This window comes from Mesoplodon mirus (assembly GCF_964341445.2).
Source record: "Mesoplodon mirus genome assembly, chromosome: 13".
Classification (NCBI taxonomy): Eukaryota; Metazoa; Chordata; class Mammalia; order Artiodactyla; family Ziphiidae; genus Mesoplodon; species Mesoplodon mirus.
Window position 1 is genome coordinate 39,541,423 of NC_138989.1, and position 11,973 is coordinate 39,553,395.

Below are 11,973 nucleotides of genomic sequence, written 5' to 3' on the forward strand. Positions count from 1 at the left end.
AAAGAATGAACATAGATTACTAGCATTGCTTTTTAAGTCTCATGCTATTTCTGAACAAGAGGGCATTCTCCTAGCTCTAGTCTTCTTCAGCTGTGTGACTTCATGCAAGTTTGATACTTAGCCTCTCCACCCTTATTTTCTCCATCTGTAAAATTGGGGAGCCAACGACCTCACAGGAGTATTCTTAGTATTAGATATTATAGTCAGAACTTACAAAAATTTACCAATACATTTACCAGACCCTTTGAACAACATTGTTTCTTACACCTTACTCCTTTCTTTTGCATTCAGTTTTCTTCTGACTGAAATACATCACTTAGTGTTCTTCTGTCACCCATACATATCCCAGGGAGCCGAAATCCGCTTTAACCTATTTCTATTCTTGTTCCAAAACACCTGATCTTTGTCAAAGATGTTTTACAGTTATAACTCAAAGGAAACACAGTCGACTGCCCTGAACCAGTTCTAGCCTAACTGCAAGGGCAGTGCCTGTGCAGAGGAAACCTAGAAGCGTCCAAAAGTTGCCTTTGCTTCATTACCATGCTAGGTCTCTGCCCAAAGTGGGGACTTGTACCTTGCTAGGCACAATTAGTGCCATGTGCAAGGGAGCCTGAGGGACTGCACGCATCCTGGCTATTCCTGGAAATCTCCACCATCTTCCCCAGTTTCTTATGACACATCTGCCTCTTACCCCGTAGAAGTCTCCCACTTTCCTCCCTTCTGGGAGAAGGTGTCTTTAGAGCATGAGCTCACCCTTCTCCATTCCTTGATCAATGAATAAAGTTTCTGCTCTGCTTTGCCAAACCCAGTCTCGTTCAATTAGAGTGATTGGCACCAGGCAAGGGAAGGACCAGTTGGGGTCCACCTGATCTGAGACAGTCAGTAACACTTTCAAAAAGGATCTATGAGACTTAAAAAGCAAACATGGTTACCAAAGGGGAAAGGTGGGGGGGAGGGATAAATAGGAGGTTAGGATTAACATATACACACTACTATATATACAATAGATAACCAACAAGGACCTACTGTATAGCACAGGGAACTCTACTCAATACTCTGTAATAACTTTCATGGGAAAGAATCTGAGAAAGAATAGATATATTTATATGTATAACTGAATCACTTTGCTGTACACCTGAAACTAACACAACATTATAAATCAACCATATTCCAATATAAAATTTTTTTAAAAATTTAAGTGAGTTTTGCTCTTGAATGATACTGACTTTTAAGTAAATGGTTAGTTTTCCTCAGCTCTTAGAAGATACTTTGTTGCTGTATCATTGATGCTGATGAGAAATCTTCCATCAGACTGTCATTCACTTACAAGCAATACATCTTTTCTCTCTCTAAGATTGGAGAGGATAATTGGAATTAAAGTAATTTAAGGTTCCTATCTTGTTTACCTGGAGGATAGATGTTGATTAACTTTAGATTTGTTAAGAAATGTACATATTTTAAGAAAACCACTGAAATTAGAGAATATATAGCTATCAAATCAGTAGAGACAAAGAGAATAAACCAGTTAAGAGAAAGATCAAACCAATCAAGGAAGTGAGAAAAGGAAAAAGTAGGGGGAAATAAATCCCCAGAGCACATGGAAGCACAAAATAAGATGATTAAAAACAATTCTAAATAAGTCAGTAATCACTAAGTAGGGTAACTCACAAGATACAAAACAGAGACTCCAAAACTGGTACTTTCTTAAATCCAGCTATATGCTATTTATTTATTTGTTTGTTTGTTTGTTTTACTTTTGGCTGTGTTGGGTCTTCTTTGCTGCACACTGGCTTTCTCTAGTTGAGTTGAGCGGGGTCTACTCTTCATTGCAGTGCGTGGGCTTCTCATTGTCGTGGCTTCTCTTGTTGCAGAGCACGGGCTCTAGGCACATGGACTTCAGTAGTGTGGCTCGCGGGCTCTAAAGCGCAAGCTCAGTAGTTGTGGCACACAGGCTTAGTTGCTCCGTGGTATGTGAGATCTTCCTGGACCAAGGCTCTAACCTGTGTCCCCTGCATTGGCAGGTGGATTCTTAACCACTGTGCCACCAGGGAAGCCCCAGCTATATGCTATTAACAAGAGACATTTAAAACCTGAGAGGACAGGGCTTCCCTGGTGGCGCAGTGGTTGAGAGTCCGCCTGCCGATGCAGGGGACACGGGTTCGTGCCCTGGTCTGGGAAGATCCCACATGCCGTGGAGCGGCTAGGCCCGTAAGCCATGGCCGCTGAGCCTGCGCGTCCGGAGCCTGTGCTCCGCAATGGGAGAGGCCACAGCAGTGAGAGGCCCGCATACGGCAAAAAAAAAAAAAAAAAAAAAAAAAAAAAAACCTGAGAGCACAGAAAGTTTGGAAATAATATTATAGAAAAAGATATGCCAGAGGATTCTGGTAAGATGGTGGAGTAGGAAGCACCAGGAATCTGTCTCCCCATCTAGACAACAATTGCACTGGCAGAATCTGTCTGATGTAACTATTTTGGAATTCTGGAGTCTATTGAAGGCTTGCAACTTCCAGGGAAAGATGTGGACAATAAATTGCAATTAATTTTAGTCTATCTCAGCTCTCAGCTCCTAGCACAGTAATAGCTACCTATCCCCCAACCCTAGCCATGTGGCAGGGAATTGTGCACATATTCTTGGGGGCAGTTTGCACATAGCTCGTGGGAGCCAGGGTAGACAAAAAGGACCCTATCCTCTAAATATAGGGGATCTGTGCTCTGATCACTGATTGCTACTTCTGGGCACAGAGGTGCAGACAAAGAGGTGGTCAGAAATTGCTGTTGCACCTCCTCCCATTGATGCAAGCCCTTTCCCTTCTGGCTGAAGTGACTTCCAGGAGGTTTAAAGGGCTAGTGCCCTTCCTCCCCACTTCATTTTTCTCTCTTTCCCCTTTAGGGAGTCAGACATTAAAGGCTAGGACATTCAAAAATGACAACAAACCCAGGGGAAGGGAAAGAATATGATTTCCAGAATTACCACTTTGTAATTCAAATGTCCAATATTCAGCAAAATAATCACAAGGAAACAGGAAAGTATGGCCCACTCAAAGGGAAAAAAAATCAACAGAAATTGTCCCTGAAAAAGACCCAATGGCAGATATACCAAAGACTTTAAAACAATTGTCTTAAAAATGCTCAGAAAACTAAAGGAAGATGTGGAGAAGGTCAAGAAAAAGATGTAGGAAAAAAATGGTAATATCAATAGATATAAAACCTAAAGAGAAACCAAATAAATTGTGGAGGTGAAAGGTATAATAACTGAAATGAAAAATTTATTAGAGGGATGGATTCAAAGGCAAATTTGATTAGGCAGAAGAAAAAAACCAGTGAACTTAAAGATAGGAAAATGAAAATTATCAAGTCTGAGGAACAGAAACAAAAAAGATTGAAGAAAAATGAGCAGAGCCTAAAGGACCTGTGTTACACTATCTAGCAGACCAACATAACACGTTTCAGGAGTACCAGAAGAAGAGAGAGAGAAAAGGGCACAGAGAATATTATGAAAGACATGAATATACAGTTGACCCTTGAACAATGTGGCGGTTGGGGCACTGACCTACTGTCCAATCAAAAATCTGCATATAACTTTACAGTCAGCCCTCCATTTCCTCTGTTCTGCATCCATGAATTCAATTAACCACAGATTGTGGAATACTATAGTAGTATTTATTGAAAAAACTCTATGTATAAGTGGACCTGTGTGGTTCAAACACATGTTGTTTAAGGGTCAACTGTAAACATCCACGAAACTCAACAAGCTCCAAGTAAGTTAAACTGAAAGAGACCCACACTGAGACACATTATAGTCAAACTTTCAAGAGACAAAGACAAAGAGAATCATGAAAGCAGCAAGAGAGAAGTGAATCATCATATACGAGGGATCCTCAATAAGATTATCAGTGGATTTCTCAGAAATTTTGGACGCCAGGAGACAATGGAATGATATATTCAAAGTACTAACAACAACAACAAAAAACCTGTCGACCAAGATTTTTATATCCAGCAAACTGTCCTTCAAAAGTGATGGAGTAATTAAGTCATTCCCAGATAAAGAAAAGCTGAGGGAGTCATTACTACTAGACCTGCCTTGCAATAAAAACTCAAGGGAGTACTACAAGGTGAAATGAGTGGACACTAGATAGTAACTCGAAGCCATATGGAGAAATAAAGATCTCAATAAAAGGTAGATACATGGGCAATTATAAAGTCTAGTATTATTGTAACTTTTTTGGTGTGCTTTCTACATGCAATTTTTATGCACTTTTTGTTTTCTACATTATTTAAGGGATTAATACAAATAAAAAAAGTAATAATAATTGACCTAAAGCTAGTATTATTGTAACTTTGGTTTATAACTCCAAATCTTGTTTACTTCAATTTAAGAAAATAATGCACTTAAAATAATTATTAGTTTATGTTTTGGGGCACACAATGTATAAAGATGTGATTTCATAATATCAACAACTGAAAGGGGTGGGGATACAGCTGTAATAGAGCAGTTTTTGTATGTTATTGAAGTTAAGCTGACATAAATTCAAAATGCAGTGTTATGACTTAAGAATGTTAAATGCAATCCCCATTGCAACCACAAAGAAAATAACTATAGAATATATAAAAGGGAAAATGAGAAAAAAATTTTAAAAAGTCAACTAAAAACAAAAGAAGACAGTGATGCAGGAAGTGAGGAACAAAAGAGCTATCAGACACATGGAAAACAAAGAGCAAAATGACAGATAAAAGTACCTCCATATCAGTAATTACTTTAAATGTAAATGCATTAAACTCTTTGACCAAAAGACAGAGATTAGCATAATGGATAAAAGCAAATATGCTGTCTGCAAGAGACTCTCTTTAGATCCAAAGACATAAATAGATTGAAAGTTAAAGGATGGAAAAAGACATTCCATGAAAATAGTAACTAAAATAAAGCAGGGGTATATATATTAATATCAGACAAATAGACTTTAGGTAAAAAAAATTTACAAGAGACAAAAAAAGAACATTATATATTAATAAAAGGGTTAATACTCAAGAAGACATAGCAATTATAAACATTTATATACCTAATGACAGAGCATCAAAATATATGAAGCAAAACATGACAGAATTAAAGGAAAAAACATATAGTTTTATATTATTAGTTGGAGACTTCAATACCCCACTCACAGTAATGGACAGAATAACTAGACAGAAGATATGTAAGGAAATAGAGGACTTAAACAACATAATAGACTAACTAGATCTAACAGACATGTACAGAACACTCTACCCAACAACAGAATATACATTCTTCTCAATTGCACATGGGACAATTTCCAGGCTAGACTACATGTTAGGCCACAAATTAAGTCTCCATAGATTAAAAGATAGATATCTTATAGTATCTTCTCCAACCACAACAGGCTGAATTAAGAAATCAATAATAGAAGGAAAACTGGAAAATTCACCAAATTGTGGAAATTAAACAGCACACTTTTAAACAACCAATGAATTAAAGAAGAAATCACACAGGAAATTATAAAATACTTAGAGACAAATGAAAATGAAAACACAACATATCAAATCTTATGGGATGCAGTGCCGAGGGGGAAATTTATAGCTATAAATGCTTACATTACAGAACAAAAAAGATTTCACATCAACAATCTAACTTTGCATCAAAAGAATAAAATACCTAGAAATAAATTCAACCAAAGAGGTCAAAGATCTGCATACTAAAAACTACAAGACATTAATGAAAGAAATTGAAAAACACACAAATAAATGGAAGGATATTCCGTGCTCATGGATCAGAAGAATTAATGTTGTTAAAATGTCCATACTACCCAAAGTGATCTATAGATCCAATGCAATCCCTATCAAAATTCCAATGGCATTCTTCACAGAAATGGAACAAACAATTCTAAAATTTGTATGAAACTACAAAAGACCCTGAGTAGCCAAAGCAATCTTGAGAAAGAAGAACAAAGTTGGAGACATCACACTCCCTGATTTCAAACTACATTGCAAAGTTATAGTAATCAAAACTGTATGGTATTAGCTAAAAGACAGACATAGTGACAAATGGAGCAGACTAGACAGCCCAGAAATAACCCCACAAATATAGTAAATTAAACTCCTGGAAGATAAATAGAGGGTAAGCTCCATGACGTTGGTCTTGGCAATGATTTTTTTTTGGACTTGACGCCAAAAGCAAAGGCAACAAAAGCAAAAATAAACAAGTGGAACTACATCAAACTAAAAAGCTTCTGCACAGCAAAAGAAACCATCAACAAAATGAAAAGTCAACCTACTGAATGGCAGAGGATATTTGCAAATCATATATCTGATAAAGGGTTAATATCCAAAATATATAAAGAACTCATACAACCCACTAGCAAACACACACACACACAATCCAATTTAAAAAATGGGGGTCAAAATGCACAAACTTCCAGTTATAAAATAAACGAGTCCTGGGGATGTAATGTGCAGCATGGTGACTATAGTTAATAATACTGTATTGCATATTTGAAAGCTACTAAATGAGTAGATCTTGAAAGTTCTCATAAGAAAAAAAATTTTGTAACTATGTATGATGATGGATGTTAACTAGACTTATTATGGTGATCATTCTGCAATATATACAAATATCAAATCATTATGTTGTATACCTGAATGTAATATAATGTTATATGTCAATTATACCTCAACTGGGAAAAATGAACAGTTCCTGGCTTACAGATGCTCAAAAAAATTTGCTGAATGAAAAAATGAAACCTAATCAACAAACCTCTGCCAAGTTCTTACTAAGTGTAGAATTGCTAATACTATGAGAAAAATGATGTACTAAACACTAACTTGCTTGATTTAACTTCACTCACTACTTGCAGAGGACTGTCTAGAAAGAGAAATGTGACAGATGGCTAAGTCCCCAACTTGATGTCAAAAAAATTTTTTTAATAGAAAACAAGAGAATCTCTAGTCAACAACCTAAGTTTACAACTTATTGAACTAGAAAAAGAAGAACAAACTAAATCCAAAGCTAGAAGAATGAATGAAATAATAAAGATTAGAGCAAAGATAAGTAAAATGGGGAATAGAAACACAATATAGAAAATCAGTGAAACCAAAAGTTGGTTATTCAGAACAATCAACACAATTGACAATCCTTTAGCTAGACAGATTAAAGTTCAATTACTAAAATTAGAAATGAAAGTGAGGACGTTATTACCAATTCTACAGAAATAAAAGATTGTAAGAGAGTACTATGAACAAGTTCATAGCAGCATTATTCACAATAGCTAAAACATGGAAGCAATCCAAGTGTCTCTTAACAGATGAATAGATCAGCAAATGTGGTATATACACACAATGGAATATTATTCAGCCTTAAAGAGGAAGGAGATTCTGCAATATGCTACAACATGGATGAAATTTAGAGGCATAATGCCAAGTGAAATGAGCCAGTCACAAAAAGACAAATGCTCTATGATTTCACTTATATGAGATACTTGGACAGCAAGCAAGGAAATGGGGATCCCAGTTATGCTTCCACAAGGAACTGAATTCTGCCACAACCATATGAGCTTGAAAGAGGACTTCAGCTCTACATGAAAAGACAGCCCAGACAACACCTGGATCTTTATCCTTGTAAAGGATTTCTACCCAATAGAAATGAAAATATATGTTCACACAAAAACTTGTCCACAAGTGTTTTAGCAGCATATTCTTAATAGCCAAAAGGTAGAAACAACCTAAATGTCCATCAACAAACAAATGGGTACACAAAATGTGGTATATCTGTACATTGGAATATTATTTGGCAATATAAAGGAATGAAGTTCTGATAAATGCTACACCATTGGTGAAACTTGAAAATATACTATGAAAAAAGCCAGAAACAAAAAACATTTTGTGTGATTCCATTTATATGAAATGTCCAGAATAGGCAAATCTATAGAGACAGAAAGTAACTTAATGGTCTAGAGCTTAGGGGATGAGGGGTTGGGGGTGTTAGCTAAAGGAAACAGGGCTTCTTTTTAAGGTGATATAAAATTCTAAAAATGATTGTGTTGATTGATGCACATATTTTTAGTGTCATATCTAAAATCCATCGAATTGTACACTTTAAATGAGTGAATTGTATTATGTGAATTATTTCTCAATAAAGCTATTTTTTTATGGATTAAATATAAATCCCAAACTGGAAAGCACACAATAACTGTAAAGAAAAATTCACTAAATGAGCATAACAGCATATTGGAGATGGCAATATTGGAGATGGCTATTGAAAGAGTCAGTGAACATGAAGACAAATTAATAGAAATTTTACACTGTGAAGAGCAAATATAAAAATGATATAAATACATAGAGTGGTTGAAAGTGAAAGAATGGAAAAATGCATGCCATGCAAATAGGAAATATAAGAAAGCTGGTATGGCTATATTAATATTAGACAAAGTAGGACTCAAGATAAAGAATACTACAAGGGATAAGGCAGGAAATTTCCTGATGATAAAAAGCACAGTTCATTAGGAAGACCTAACAATCTAAATATGTAGGTACCTACTAAGAGCTTCAAAGTTCATTAAGAAAAATTAACAGAAATAAAGAAAGAGACAAATCCACAAACGGTATTGGACATTTTTAATAACCGTCTCTCAGTAACTGATAAGACAAGTAGACAAAAATTCAGCAAGGAAGTAAATGATAAACCATATTGACCTAATCAATGTTTACAAAACACTCTATCCAATAACTACAGAATGCATATTCTATTCAAGTGTACATGGAAAGTACACTAAGGTAGGTATATAGCAGGCTATAAATCCTCAACATTTTTCCAGTTTAAAATCTTGCACAATGGAATTAAATTAGAAAGTTATTATAGCAAGATATCTAGAAAACCCACAAACATTTGGAAATTAAATAACACAATGTTATACAATACTGAAGTCAAAGAAAAAATTCACAAGTTAAATTTAAAACATTTCTGGTGTGCTCTGTAACACCCTTCTGCTGCCTTTTCCAGGGGTGGGAAAAGAGTGCAGACAAAGGCTGATGAGGGTCTAATCTAAATTTAGTCTTTTGCCTTATTTTAACTCTTATTTTGAAATAACTACAGTTTCAAAAAAAGTTGCAAAGGTAGTACAGAGAGGTCACACCTATCCTTCACTCAGTTCCCCCCAATAGCTACATCTTAGTAAATGTGTATAGTTACTCAAAACCAGGAAATCTCAAAATCAGGATAGTGACAATGCCACATGTATACATTCCTGTGTGTACATTTGATCATGTGTACATCCATGGAACCATTACCACAATTAAGATACAGAACTATCACCACAAATAAGTCTCTTGTGCTATCACTTCATAGTCACACTCTCCCCCTACCATCCCTAAACCCTGGCAACCACTAATTTGTTATATCTATCTCATAATTTTGTCATTTCCAGAATTTTATATAGATGAAATTCTATAGTATGTGGCCTTTTAAGACTGATGTTTTTTCACTCAGCATAATGCTCTTGAAATCCATCCAAGTTATTGCATGTGTCAATAATCCATCCCTTTTTATTGCTAAGTGGTATTCCCTGGTATGGATACACCACCATTTGTTTAACTAGTCACCTATTGTAGGACATTTTCATTGTTTACAGTTTGGAGCTCTTACAAATAAAGCCACCGTGAATATTTACGTAAAGGTTTTTGTTTGAACATAAGTTTTCATTTCTCTGGGATAAATGCCAGGAGTGTGACTGCTGGGTTATATGTTAAGTATATGTTTAGTTCTTCAAGAAACCAATGAACTATTTTCCAGAGTGGCTGTACCATGTTACCTCCCCACCAGCAATGTATGAGAGATCTAATTTCTCTACATCCTCACGAGCATTTGGTATTGCCACTATTTTTTTTTAAATTTTAGCTAACATAATAGGTGTGTTAAGAATATTTCATTGTGGTCTTAATTTACATTTCCCTAATAGCTAGTGATGTTTAATGTTGAACATCTTTTCATGTATTTGTTTGCCATTTGTATAAACCCTTCAGTGAAGGGAAGAGTATCAAAGTCACCTTGGAAAAGAATTATGTGGAATGGGCAATATTGTTGCTGCCGTTTTTAGAAAATACAGTCTGATACACGCTACTTGGAGAAAGTGGACATTAAGCTGAGCAGGATTTGGATAGGCAAGTAGCAAGGAAAATCATTTTGAGTGTATAATGTTGTATGTACTCTATCATTAAGAAATTTTAAAGAACGCAGCATTCTTATTTAGTCAAAAATGTATAACCAGAACAAAAGATATGGAGATATGAGGGACAGGGCACACCAATTTCACATAGTAAAACCTCCTGAAAAGATCCTTTATTAATCTATTTCTCCCAAAACTCACTCCCTCTGGCAATTGTCACATCTTTTCAACCTCTACTCCTTCTCCTCTCCTCTGCAGCTCTACACATCAACCTGCCTCTCTTCTCCTTCTTTATAAAAAGGAGAATGTTACTTCCTTAACTTCTCCCAAACTCTTCTAACATCAGTTCAGAAAAAAATAAAAGGATTATATCATAACCATTCATCCTTTGAATGTTAGGGGAGGAAACACATTCCATACGATATGCAAGGTAACCTGGGGGAGGAGCAGGAGTTTTACAAACAGAAAGAGATAATACCCTAATTTTTCACTGGTTTTCAGTATATAAGCAATGCATTTCTGTCTATACATGCCCAATTAAGTGCATTTATGGATTATTAAACGTAACCCTCAAATGATGGCTTGAAAAGGCAAAAGAAAAGGCAAAACAAAGATAACACTAACAAAGCAAGCACAATACCAAACAACAAGAAAGCAGATAAATCTCTTCTTCATCAGCCTACCTTCATTTAAAAACAGTAACAGTATAATCAAATCTGGCAAGAAGCCAGCCAAAATAATTTTAAACTACTTCTTAAATTATTTAAATAATTGCAGTTATCATTAACCATGAATTTTATTATGCACTGAGATGCTACTAGTAATACAGGTACATGTATATCATTTATAAATAAGTAAAAATAAAGATTAACAGTCAGAAAGGTTTAGAGGCCGCTGGGCTAAGGCATGGGTAGCACCATTCTCTCCACCTCTCTTAAGCTACCCTACTCCCAGGTTAGACTACTTTTATGAAGGTCAGGCTGCTGTTTTGAGCACCTTCACAGATTCCTTGAGTTCCTAAGTTTCTCTGTTCCCTCTTCCCCCAAGGTGCCTGGAGGAAATCTGGCCTTGGGTACCAACTGAATAACTTGAGCCTGTTTTCCTTTGCCTAGATACTAGATAGATTTCCTGAGTTTCCACCTCACATTCTAGTTCTTCCACTCAACTTCCAAAGCTGGGACCAGAGCCAATCTTCTAGGTTGAATATGGTTCATCATTTTGATCCTGATACCCACCTGGCTGTCCTCTCCCTGGTACCTAGGAAAGAGCCTGCCAGCCTATGTAGCTGGGACAGAACTGAGAACAGAGCAAAGAATGCCAACACCTACAGCTCTAATGAGTCATTTATGATAACTTGCTCTTAGGATAAAGTTCTTAAAATCTAAAGTTAAGAATAAACTTCATTTACAGGTATTTTTAAAAATAATAATGTAGCCTTAATAGAAAAATTAAGAACCAACTATCAAGTACCAAGTGCCTTCCCAATATAAAGATACATTTACACTGATACTTTTTGAGTCCCACACTTTATTGGTCTGTGAGTTCCTTCAAGACAGGGACCATGCCTCATGTATCTTTGTTTCCCCAGGCTTAGCACTGAAAATAATAATTAGTATTATTTGTAACTCTTGCTGCTACTTTTTAAACATTGACTATGTGCCAGGCTCTTGCTAAACACAATGCAAATATCCCATTTAATCCTTTTAATAATCTTATTATCCCTCTTCATGGATGAAGAAACTAATCTCACAAGCCCAGTAATTTACCTAAGAATTTAACAACTAATACATGGTTGAACAGGGAT